The sequence below is a fragment of the Neovison vison genome, chromosome 4 (assembly GCF_020171115.1).
Source record: "Neovison vison isolate M4711 chromosome 4, ASM_NN_V1, whole genome shotgun sequence".
In the NCBI taxonomy this organism is placed as follows: Eukaryota; Metazoa; Chordata; class Mammalia; order Carnivora; family Mustelidae; genus Neogale; species Neogale vison.
The window spans coordinates 188,734,642-188,745,878 of record NC_058094.1 but is presented as its reverse complement, the minus strand read 5'-3'; positions in this window follow the sequence as shown (position 1 = coordinate 188,745,878).

Genomic DNA, 11,237 nt, shown 5'->3' with positions numbered 1-11,237 from the left:
AAAATAAATGAATGAAAAAAAAACCCATAGCATAAAATATTAGGAGTGGATGAAATTTATTTTTTTTAAGAGTTTGTTTATTTGTTTGACAAAGAGAGATCACAAGCAGGAAAGAGAGGCAGGCAGAGAGGGGGGAAGCAGGCTCCCTATAGAGTGGAGAGCCAGACGCGGGGCTCGATTCCAGGACCCTGAGACCACTACCCGAGTCGAAGGCAGAGGCTTAACCCACTGAGCCACCCAGGCACCCCCAAAGCTTAAATTTCTGTTAAACCATTGACAAAATTATTAGGCAATGAACTGAAGGAAGATATTTGCCAAATCTAAGGGGAACAAGGGATTAAGATCTAGACTCCTGAAGGGATTCTTTTTAATCATTAAGAAAAAGTCAGAACACAAAAAAGAAAAAGTGGACAAATAACATGTATACTGGAATCTCAGAAGTGAAAAATCAAATGGCTATTAAGTATGCGAAGTGATGGTCGAAGTCCCTAGTTAAACAGGCCCATGTGAAATACAACAGTTGTGAGCTGTGCTATTATCCTTGTTACTCCAACAGAAGTAAATAACAAGCATTGGTAAGAGTGAGAGGGAATGAACCTTAGCAAGTGCTGGTGAAAGAAAAGGTATTTATATATTTACACACATGCGTGTGCACAAGTGTGCATGTGCGTGCACACACGTGCGTGAGCGCGCGCGCGCGCGCACACACGTGCGTGAGCGCGCGCGCGCGCACACACACACACACACACATCCCTGCGTCTCCAGCTAAATTTTTACATAGATCCATCAGGAAAGCGCATGACAATGTTCATTGTGACCCTGGCTGTGATAAAATGTCCTGAGACCATATAGGTGCCATTTCTAGAAGAATGGATTTTCATAATGTGATGGGCGATACTGGGGAAGAAGGAACAGGGAAATGAGCAAAGGGAGCAAATTAATAAGAATTAGTAAGCAAATTAATAAGAAAAAATAAAAAAGACAGTTTTTCCAAGTGTGTGTGATATCAATTAATGTTTCATGAATTGAGGAAAGTGAGCTGTGTATCTAGTTCCAAAACAAAACAACCACTCCAAATAAACTTTGACTTGTGTCTTTGCATAGTAGAGTCAAATATGTGAAAGAAAGTTTCCTTCAAATGGATTGTTAGGTCAAAGGGATTATGCATTGTACATTTTAGTTTTATTACCAGGCTTCTTCTTCCTTTGCTGTTTCAAAATATTTCCTTACATAAGTCTCATTTATTTATATTTTAGGTTGAATTTAGATTGAATTAATCAGGTTTTAAGAGAAATGCATGGGGGTGTTTATTAGAATGGAATTCCAATAAGGAATCACAACTTAGAATTACATTAAATGAATAGCTTATTTTATGGGTGATTGACCTATTTTCAATCTGAGAAAAAAACTTTATAAGCATAAAACTAAGAAGAAATCATAAATGAAAACACTGAAATGCTAACAGTGATTTTTCTTGGGTAACGGGGCAAATGTGCTTTTTTTTTTCCTTCTGTCTACTTTTCTGGGTTTTCCAAATGTTCTTTAATATGCATGTTCTACTTTTATAGTGAAAGCATTTATTTAAAAAGGGAATCATCCAGTAATAGGGCCAGGAGGAATGGCTGTTTCCAAAACTTATTTTTTCCCATTTAATGAGAGGAGAGATTCAAGAGCTGCATTTTAAATGTCAGAAATTATTTATCAAAGTCGGTTGCCATGATTAGAGTTGTAGAAAAATTGACATTATAGTTTTAAGTAAGAAAAACTGCTTTCCTTACTTAAAGTCATGTTCCAAAACCAAATAGGTCTTATTGCGTGGCATGGTCCCTGAGGACAGTGTTCCCAAGGTTCTCCTAATGAATCATGGCACCAAAATGGTATTTTTTTTTTCTTTTTGGTCCTAACATATTTAATGCTCAGAAATTCCCCCAAAGCAGGAGCAATCTATTCTTGCTAGAAGACATCAGCACATCTTGGCAGAGGGCAAGAGAGAGATCTGTGCTTTTCCATAAGTAAAAAGGAGAGTCTTTTGGGGTTAACCCTTTCTTATTAAGAGAAGAAGGAGTGTATCTAACACCCAGTTTGCTAGTTCTTTCTGAATAAGGTGGAATAACCATTGATGGTTGTGACTACATGGAAGCAGGAGGTGAGACATTCTCACTTCTCTGCATGTCAATGTCATCCTAACTCTGCTGTCTGGGGTAATAAAGAAGGGAGTTGGGAGGACACACGGAAAAGGAGAAAGTCTGAACATGTGGCGGTGGGAAGCTGAGTCAAGGAATCCTAGGCCTTGGCACTGCTCTGTGGGGTCTGGGAGAAGAGAGGAGGGCGAGTCAGCTAGTGATTGGCTTCTCCCATTACTTTGTTCTAGAGGGTTCTGTAGGAAGCCATTATAAGTGAAGTTAAAAGCTCTCAGACAATCCTTTTAGCTGAGATGAGCAGAATATGAAATTAGAGAGAATAAATTTTGGACGTTAACAAGGAAACGTGATCTTCATCTTTGAATTTCATTTCTTTCTGGAATTTGATTAAGGGAGAAAGTTTAATTATGAGATTCAGGGTATATCTATCTGGTTGGCATTTTGTTCATTTGTTTTTATTGCAGAACCTCTGATATGCTGGGTGGACATAATTTGGCATGGGAAATAAAATGAAGAACAAATTTTCAGGCTTGGGAATTGAATGACCTTAGGGTTGTATTGATTAATTAACTGTTCTGACCAATTTTGGAGCTTTATGGAGGCAGATTACATATTGTCCATCAGCAATCCCATGAATACATAAAGATGCAGATCTTAATTCTTGGGGAAGGGCCTAATTAAGTGGAAATGGGTCTTCCCTATAACCCTGTGATGATCTTATCCCTATAGGAAATAGCCACACCCCTCATTGACCAAAAGCTTAAGCTCAATGGACCAAGGTAAAGATAAGGTAGGCAATATTAGGGGTGTCTCCCTTCATGTAGGGTGATGTCCATCCATGTGATACTTCTGGCTCTAAACTGACCACCCTGACTGGCAAGTTACATAGGAGAAACATGCCCAGTCTCTCCCTCTCCCTTTCTCCTTGGGAGAAGCTGCTCTTAGGGACCAACCCTTCCCTTTGCTCCTTCACATTGTAATCCTCACTCCTTAGCAGGACCAAGAATCCATAGGAAGTTTCAGGAGCCCTGTCCTGGTCCCATATTGTGTGTGTCAGAATGGGTACCCATTTGGTTTGAGTCACAGCCTCCCATCACATCCTTCTTCTTTGCACTGTCTTGGGAGACCATCTGCCTGCAGAGAGCCTGGATTCGGTTACTTTCCTCCATGCTACCCATTTTAAAGGTGTCTACTCCTTCACACTCCTTCCAGGGAACTGCCTGCTTGGAAGCCCACTTGACCGCAGACATAAGCTCTGTTCCCCAGCCTCGCCTCTAGTAGCCATTTCCAGTAATAAGGCATTTTGCTTACTCTTTGACTCATTTTTCAGGCAGAGTGGATCTCAGCACCTGGGTGGTGCTATAAACACAGGGGTCCTGGTACTGTTGCCCTGACCTCAGCCTTACAATGACCATGTATTTTCATGGCCATTATCTGAATTATATGCATCTCTTTCATACTCTCTGGGGAAAGGGACAGGTCAAAGAAAGTTGTCTAATAATCTCTCAAGTGTCTATCATCATCTGCTGGTTTATAAGCTCTCAAGCAAGGTACTCATGAGGCATAAGTTGATGGTGTGAAGGGGATGTGGTCCCCATCCAGGGGAGGTGTCAGTCTCCAGCAGCAGCGAGACTGTGTTGGTTCAGGAGGGAGGAACTGCGGGCCCTGCTTACAAACTCTGCACTCAGTGACATCAACTTAGCTGCTTGAAATCAGCAATGATTTACACCAAAGAAAATGACAAGTGCTACAAATCAGGATTTCTCTAAAAAACATTTTTTGAGATGTGTCTTACCAGCAACTCATGTTCTCCATCTCAAATATCTCCACCCCACTTTTCTTATGAAAGTGTGGAAGTAAGTCCCCAAACCAGTGTGAAATTGAAAGCAGATAGATGTGATTGTATCTGGTTAATCCATACCCTTGAACTCCAAAGGAGCCTGGGAAGCTGCAGGGGAAGTCGGGAGACAGGCCCTGCTCCATAGGCCTTCGGAGAGTGTCCCCTTTTTCAGCAGCTCTCTCCATCCATGTGGTCCTCTGCACGTCACTCTCCATGCTCACCACCTCTCTCTGGACAGTCCTCTTTCTATATGATAACAGCTGCCCAGTGACCCTCCCTCCCCATGTCTGACTCACTCAAGTCCCAGTCTATAGCTCTGTGTTAATGAATTTTCTTTCTCTCTTGGTTTGCCTTTGCTCCAAAAAGGGTGGGATCACTTGTTCATTGTGGGGAGAGAAGGTAACTGTCCTGAACTGCATGTTTGCTTTCTCCACTAGTGGGGCCATTGCTGATTTTCTCCTGGACCACCTATAGGAAAACTCACTCAGCTGCTATGATTATGTACCTTCTTCTAAAAAGAAACCAGAGCCAGCTCATTGGGTGGTATTCGGATTCAGATATTGGCAATGACATTGAATCTAAAGCTTGGCCTTCTGTTGAAGATACAATAGCATCTTTCTTGGACCATCTTTGCTACAAAGGCCCAGGTTAGCTGAATCATCAAAGGTGCAGGCTCCCTCATCAAGATGCCCTTTATAAGCTTCAGTTCAGGCATTTTTGTCTTCAGGACTTGTGTTCTACTCTCATGATTTGGGGCTCACAGACAAACATGACAGTTCTTTTTCATGTTATTGGAGAAAAACAGATATTGTAGGTTTTAGAGCTCTGATTCAGGTACTTAGGGTTAAGTCCCCTTCTTAGCCCCATGAAAAGAATCACCCTTAAATAATATTCTCTGCAACTTTATGTTTATAGCATTAACTTAGCTTCTGCTCAAACAGCCTCTGGGAAGCTGGAGGAACCTTTAGGAAGAGAACTCTACCGTGGCCCTGAACTTACTCATTCACCGTTCTGCTAATCCAGAGAGTGCAATTAAAATACAACTTTTCCTGTAAAGCCCACTTTAGTTTATCCCTAAGAATTTTTAGGAGGCAGGCACTTGCTAAAGATTAATACTCAACACCAAGGGGATTAAATACTTACCCAATTCCAGCAGTCAAGAGGAGATTAGGAAAATCATTCTACCTTTTGATTGTTGGATCCCACCTACTCCAAGTATGTTGTTTGAGGCTGACGATTTAGTTTTGGATTTATACAATGTGAAGAAACCATTTAAAAGTAGTATTTACCTTTCCATGAGGCAGCATAGCCTAATAGGTAAGGACAGGGCCTTTGTTGTCAGTTACCTGTGTGTAAATTTCAGTGCTATGACTTTCAGCTGTGTGATCCTGAGAAAATCACTTAACCTCTGTATATTTCTATTTTGTCATCTGTAAGAGGGGATATTTTACCTTATAGGGTTGAATATTAAATAAGCTAATATTCATAGGGCCTTTAAAACTGTTGCTACATTATAGTAAGGGCTATGCTAGCATTCATTAATTAGAATACATTTAAAAATGACGCTGGTAGAATTTGTCTGGAAATTATTTTATATCCTTGAGCATTCTTTTTTATGCTCACAAGAAACATTGAGAGGAAATAAACACGAGATTTGTGCATAATGGCTATACAACCCTGTCTTGACTCGTAGTTTTGTCCAGAGAGGCATGAACACAAGACCTCCCTTCAAGTGATTTGCTAGCTCCCAAAGAAACCCCCTATCCTGAAGAGGATTGGAAAACTGCTTCTAGAGTCTCAGTCTAAAGCTTCCTCTATTCTCTGTGGGTTCTAGAAAAATAAGGTAGCCTTTAGGCCCAGATATCACCTATAGTCATCTCATATCTCCCAGAAATATTAATAATATCAGTGAACTTAAAATTCCCAGCTATTACATTCAGCAACAGAGCCAGTAAACATCATCCTTCTGACATTTAACAGATGAGGAAGCTGAGATGCCTACGTGTTGTCGACTTCCTGGAGTCGGGACAGTAATGTGCTCCAACAGGGTTTGAGTCTCTGACCTTTCCACCTGCACCCTCCTGATCTCCCTATGTATCATAAACTGACCTGGAAAAGAAAAGGTGGCCTTGCCTGATGACATTGTCTTCAGGGTATGGAGGCGATGGGATGGGCGCCCAGGACAGGACCCAGGAAAGGCATGAGTGGAAAACTTTAGGCTCTCAAATCAAACCTGTTTACTTGTCATTTTCCAGATGCTCTCAGCTGCTTCTTTCCTATATTTGCCCTTCCAAATGAAAGAAAGTATTGTATTGATGTTGCTGAAAATAACATCGATTCAGCTTCTTGGTTCTTTCCATCTGCCCAGGGATGGTGAGGTATCTTGGGATTTTGCCTGTGTGTGTAACTGCTTTTTAAAGCCTGATTCTTATAAAAAGATTTTTCAGTTGTTGCATTACTGTTCAGAACCACTTACACACGCGCGCATGCACACACATATGCACTCTTAACACTTTAATTTTTTAGAGTTTTTTTTATTCGTTTGTTTATTTATTTGTTTATTTGCTTCTTTATCAGAGAGAGAGAGAGCACAAGCAGGGGTAATGGCAGCCAAAGGGAGAAGCAGGCTCCCCGGGGGACAAGGAGCCGGACTCAGGACTCCTCGTTGGGATCATGGTATGAGCCGGACTCCCAACTCCTCGTTGGGATCATGGTATGAGCCAAAGGCAGACAGACGCTTAACCCAGTGATCCACCCAGGCATCCCAAAACTTTAATTTTTTTCAAAGGCCTGCCATTCCCTATGGATAATTGGAACTACCTACTTTCCCACTGTTTGGAATTTTGGCGACATTGTTTTATTCTGCCCATCCAGTTTACTCTGCTTAGCTGTATTTTTTTGTTGTGTTTTTCAAAGAAAGTTGACACTGTGACTAATCAGTGATTAGACATGAGTGCTCTATCAATCGATGCTGTAAATTCCAATTTCTGGAACTTTCTGGACAGTGAAACGCTGGATGGCTGTTTCCCCCCTACAGCCTTGTTAATGTGGTAACGTGTGGTGGACCCGCACCGGTGGACCCCCGGAGGCATCACTGGCATCAATCAGTAGGCGTTTGTGTGGCCCAACAGTGGTGACTGGGTTATCTGTTTTTAATTGTTCTGTGCCTTGTCCTTACCAGTGGCTAAGTATTTTTATTATCACCTTCCCCAGAGGTATTATGGCCTTTCCTCCAGGTAGAGAATGAGGGAAGGATCTGGCAGATGGATCTCCAGGTCCCACTTCTGCTCTGAATTGAGCCTCTTCTTCTGTTGCCTTCCTCAGCATATTTCATCTGCAGTAAGAGTTCAGGGGTGAAAAATGTTTTGAACCAGTGGTATATGAGTGGACAGCACAGTGTTGATTCAAAAGATCAGAATAGAGCAACTGACCAGACAAGGAGAGACATTCTGCGGAAACTATGTACCTCCTGAGGCATGTTCTTGATTTAAAAAAAAAAAAAAAGGAAGAGGCTTAACTAGGTGATCTACAAACTTTTTCTCCCACTCTAACATTGTGTGATTCACTGGGACTAACTGAAAAGAACTTCATATCAGTAGTGCACACTGCTATTAATGATGTAGACAGGAACATGAGAAGGGAAGGTTGGTGGTCACAGAAGTCCAGGTTGGCGGAGAGAGGGGAAAGGAAGCACAATATATGAAACATTGAGATATGTATATATATATATATATATATATACACACACACACACACACAGAGAGAGAGAGAGAGAGAGAGAGAGTGTGTGTGTCTTCATTAACACTACGGATCCATTTTACAGATGAGGAAACAAGGCTGAGTGACCACATGTGGCCAGAGAGGCCAAAATGCCCCATGAAATAGTATCAAATTTTGTCTCAGTTTTCTTTGTTGATAGGAATTCAAGCAGATAAAAGAACTGATGCTACAGATTAGAATAGAATCCTGGAACCCAATGCATGAAGTTTGGTGAAATGCTTAGGTTTGGTCTCTGGGAGAAATAAGGACAATTCTATACCCTGACTTGCTGCTGACTTTCCCATGGGTGAGAGTGCTGAATTCCCTAAATTTTGTCCTTGGATGACTAGGCAAACCTGAGAGTCTCAAAGGCTTGCTTAATGATGATCAGGGGAAATAAATAGTGGAATCTTACTATGTTAGGGTAGGATTTTTAAAATCTGCTAAGATCTGAGTTTTCAATATTTGCTTCATTCAGGGGGAGAATTTCAGAATTTCCACCTTTACATTCATCCCTCTATTTTTTCACTCATTGTGAGGAGTAACTGCTGAATGCTAGAAGCTCAGATGTGAGCTTTTAATCTTTCAAAAGGCAATTGATATCCAAAACAAGATGGCACACCACTATGGAGATAACACCTATGTTAATACTTAAAGGAAAATGATTCAAAATTTATCTGGCAAATCCCTGCTTCTTCTGGAAAATCACTTCCATGGAACTCCATGGGATTTACACAAAATAGATACTGGCCAAGTGACAGGTTCGTCTGAGTGCGAATCAAGAACTCAGGCTAAATGATTTGTGTAAGAGAAGAGACAGGTGTTTGGAAATTCTGTGATTTAGACCTTTCCTTTGTAGGAATGCTTTGTGGGAGGGAAAAAAATATATATCACTTCATATTGGTTGCACAGAACTCATTCACTTCACTTCCTTGTAGTGATTTTTCGTTTTTATGACCATAAATTATTGAGGATATTCCATGGCCCGAAGGTAAGAAGGGGTGGTCCTTGGAGAGACAGGCAAACAAATACCCTGCTGGTTAGCGGGCACCGCCCCATTACTTTGTCTAAGGTTCCTCGGGTGGGCAGTTACCTTATAATTTCATTTTAGCAGAATGAGAGTTAAGGGACCTTGATGTGAGCGTCTGCTCCCTCCAATCATTTCATCAGAATAGCTTTCAATTTGCAGGGAGCTGCGTGAGGAAAAGCAAGAAGAGTGAACTTCAATTCCTTGAAGGCAATACACAATTTATAGACACTAAACTGTGGAATGAGGAGAGCTGGCAAGCAAGTGGGTTCTTCATAAAGCCGCTGTGCCTGCTGTTTTGTTCACCTCTTTGTCTTGACCACTTTTCTCTTGCTTGTGAGGAGAGGTAAAGGGCGGTGGAGAGGAAGGAGCAGTAAGCTAGATGTGGGAAGACGCAGGTTGGAATAGCGGTCTGAGCCCAGGAACTGCTGGGCTGGGAGTGTGTGTAGTCTCTGTTACCTCACAAAGTGGTGGTGAGACAAAAAGGAAAGAATGGCAAGGGGCGTTAGAGAGGAGTAGGGAATTTGGGTAAATTGGAAGGGGAGGTGAACCATGAGAGACTATGGACTCTGAAAAACAATCTGAGGGGTTTGAAGTGGCGGGGGGGTGGGAGGTGGGGGGTACCAGGTGGTGGGTATTATAGAGGGCACAGCTTGCATGGAGCACTGGGTGTGGTGAAAAAATAATGAATAATGTTTTTCTGAAAATAAATAAATTGAAAAAAAAAAAAAAGGAAAGAATGTCGGGGGCTGTGTTGTTGAAAGTGAATGTTCAACGTTAGCCATTATTGTTTACTTTTCTCTTCTCTACTTCACCCTGCCCTTGAGAGGGAGGAGTTGAGATGAAGAGGTCAAGTTTCAAGGTTGAGGTTGTTTTAGTGCTCAGTGAGACGGGTGTGGAAAGTCATTGCCTGATGGACAGTGGCGCTTTCTCTGGAGTGCCTTAGTTCCACTCGATGGGAGGTGAACTCCAGAGGAGGCTGTTCAGCTCTGTTTTTATCTTTGTGGTTGCTTGGGTTCCACTTAGACCACAGGCACTGAGACAATTTCATATAGAATTCAAGTGTAGTGTTTTTCCCCATACTGTTCAATTTTTTTATGGATATGGTTTTTCTTTGATATGAATGTTTGTATTTTCTTAGTGAATCATTATATTCTCAAATAGCAAGGATATTTGGGAGTTCTAGATTGTGTGTATAAAACTAAAAGACCAATCCCAGCCATTTTCAAAAACAAAAATATTTTCTTTGCAGTACAATGAATGTTGGCAGATCGGGGAATGACTCTTCACACTGGTATTAGAACAAGAAAATCTTTTCCCCTGCAACTGCCTAAGAAAGTCAGAGAGCTGCATGCACTTCAGAAAGATTTCGAAGAACTGTGACAAGTAGAGCATTGGGATGGGCCATGGAACCATATAGATCATTTCTTTCATCAGATGACCTTGTCAGTACCCCACCCATAAATCCTGGCCTTACCCACTGTTACTTGAAGAGAGGTCCAGTGCTGCCCTAGGGTGTTTGATGTCCGCAGGAGTGTGTCCTGCACCCAGCCATCCCCGCTGCATGGCAGGTTGGGAGCACCAGACGGAGTCCCAGGGTTGACCCTGAACCAAAGAGTAATGAGAACAGGTGCCATCAATTGCAGAATCTAGGTCACGGGTATATGGACATGCAAGGCACAATCTGTACTTTCCTGAATGTTTGAAAATGTTCATAATAACATGTTCAATGGGATGGTGTTATAGAAGACAAAACATGGGAGAATATTCATCATATGTTGTTAGAAAAGTGAAGTGAAGGTTACAAAATGGTGTAGACTATGATCATAATTTTGTAAATATATATATGTATATATATACACACACATGCACAAAGAGAGAGAGATTTATATGCCACTTTCAGTACTACCTTTACCTGTATTAAAATATTTCCAGAAGAAAAACAGCAAAAAATTAGCAGTTGTTAGCTGTGGGTTGTGGGCATTCAGAGAATTAAAAATAATTAAAAAAAAAAGTTTTTTAGAACACTGAAAAAATTAAATTAAAAAAAGTTTTTAAAGTATTTCTCTGTAACTTCCAGATACTCTACAGTGCATCAGTTTATATAGTCAAATTTAAAAACATATTATTTACAAATTGTGTTTTGAAGAGCATTTAATGATGGAGAAATAAAGCTATTCCTAGTTTTTTTTAATGATATGATTACAACTGAAAAACTACCTATGCGATTTTGAGGGCCTTGAGAGAGGATTTTGTTGCTGGAGACTAAGGGAAAACAGGGAACAGTCTACTGGGAGTTAAATCATAAGTGTGATAGTGCGTCATTGCTGATCTTTGAGACATGCTTTTATGAGGAATTCATATTTTTAAAATAATTCTTAAAACTTTTGTATGTCCAGATTTTCTACAAGTACCCTGATTATTTTTATAAACAAACAAAATGTTCTCTTTTATTTTTATTTTAATTTTT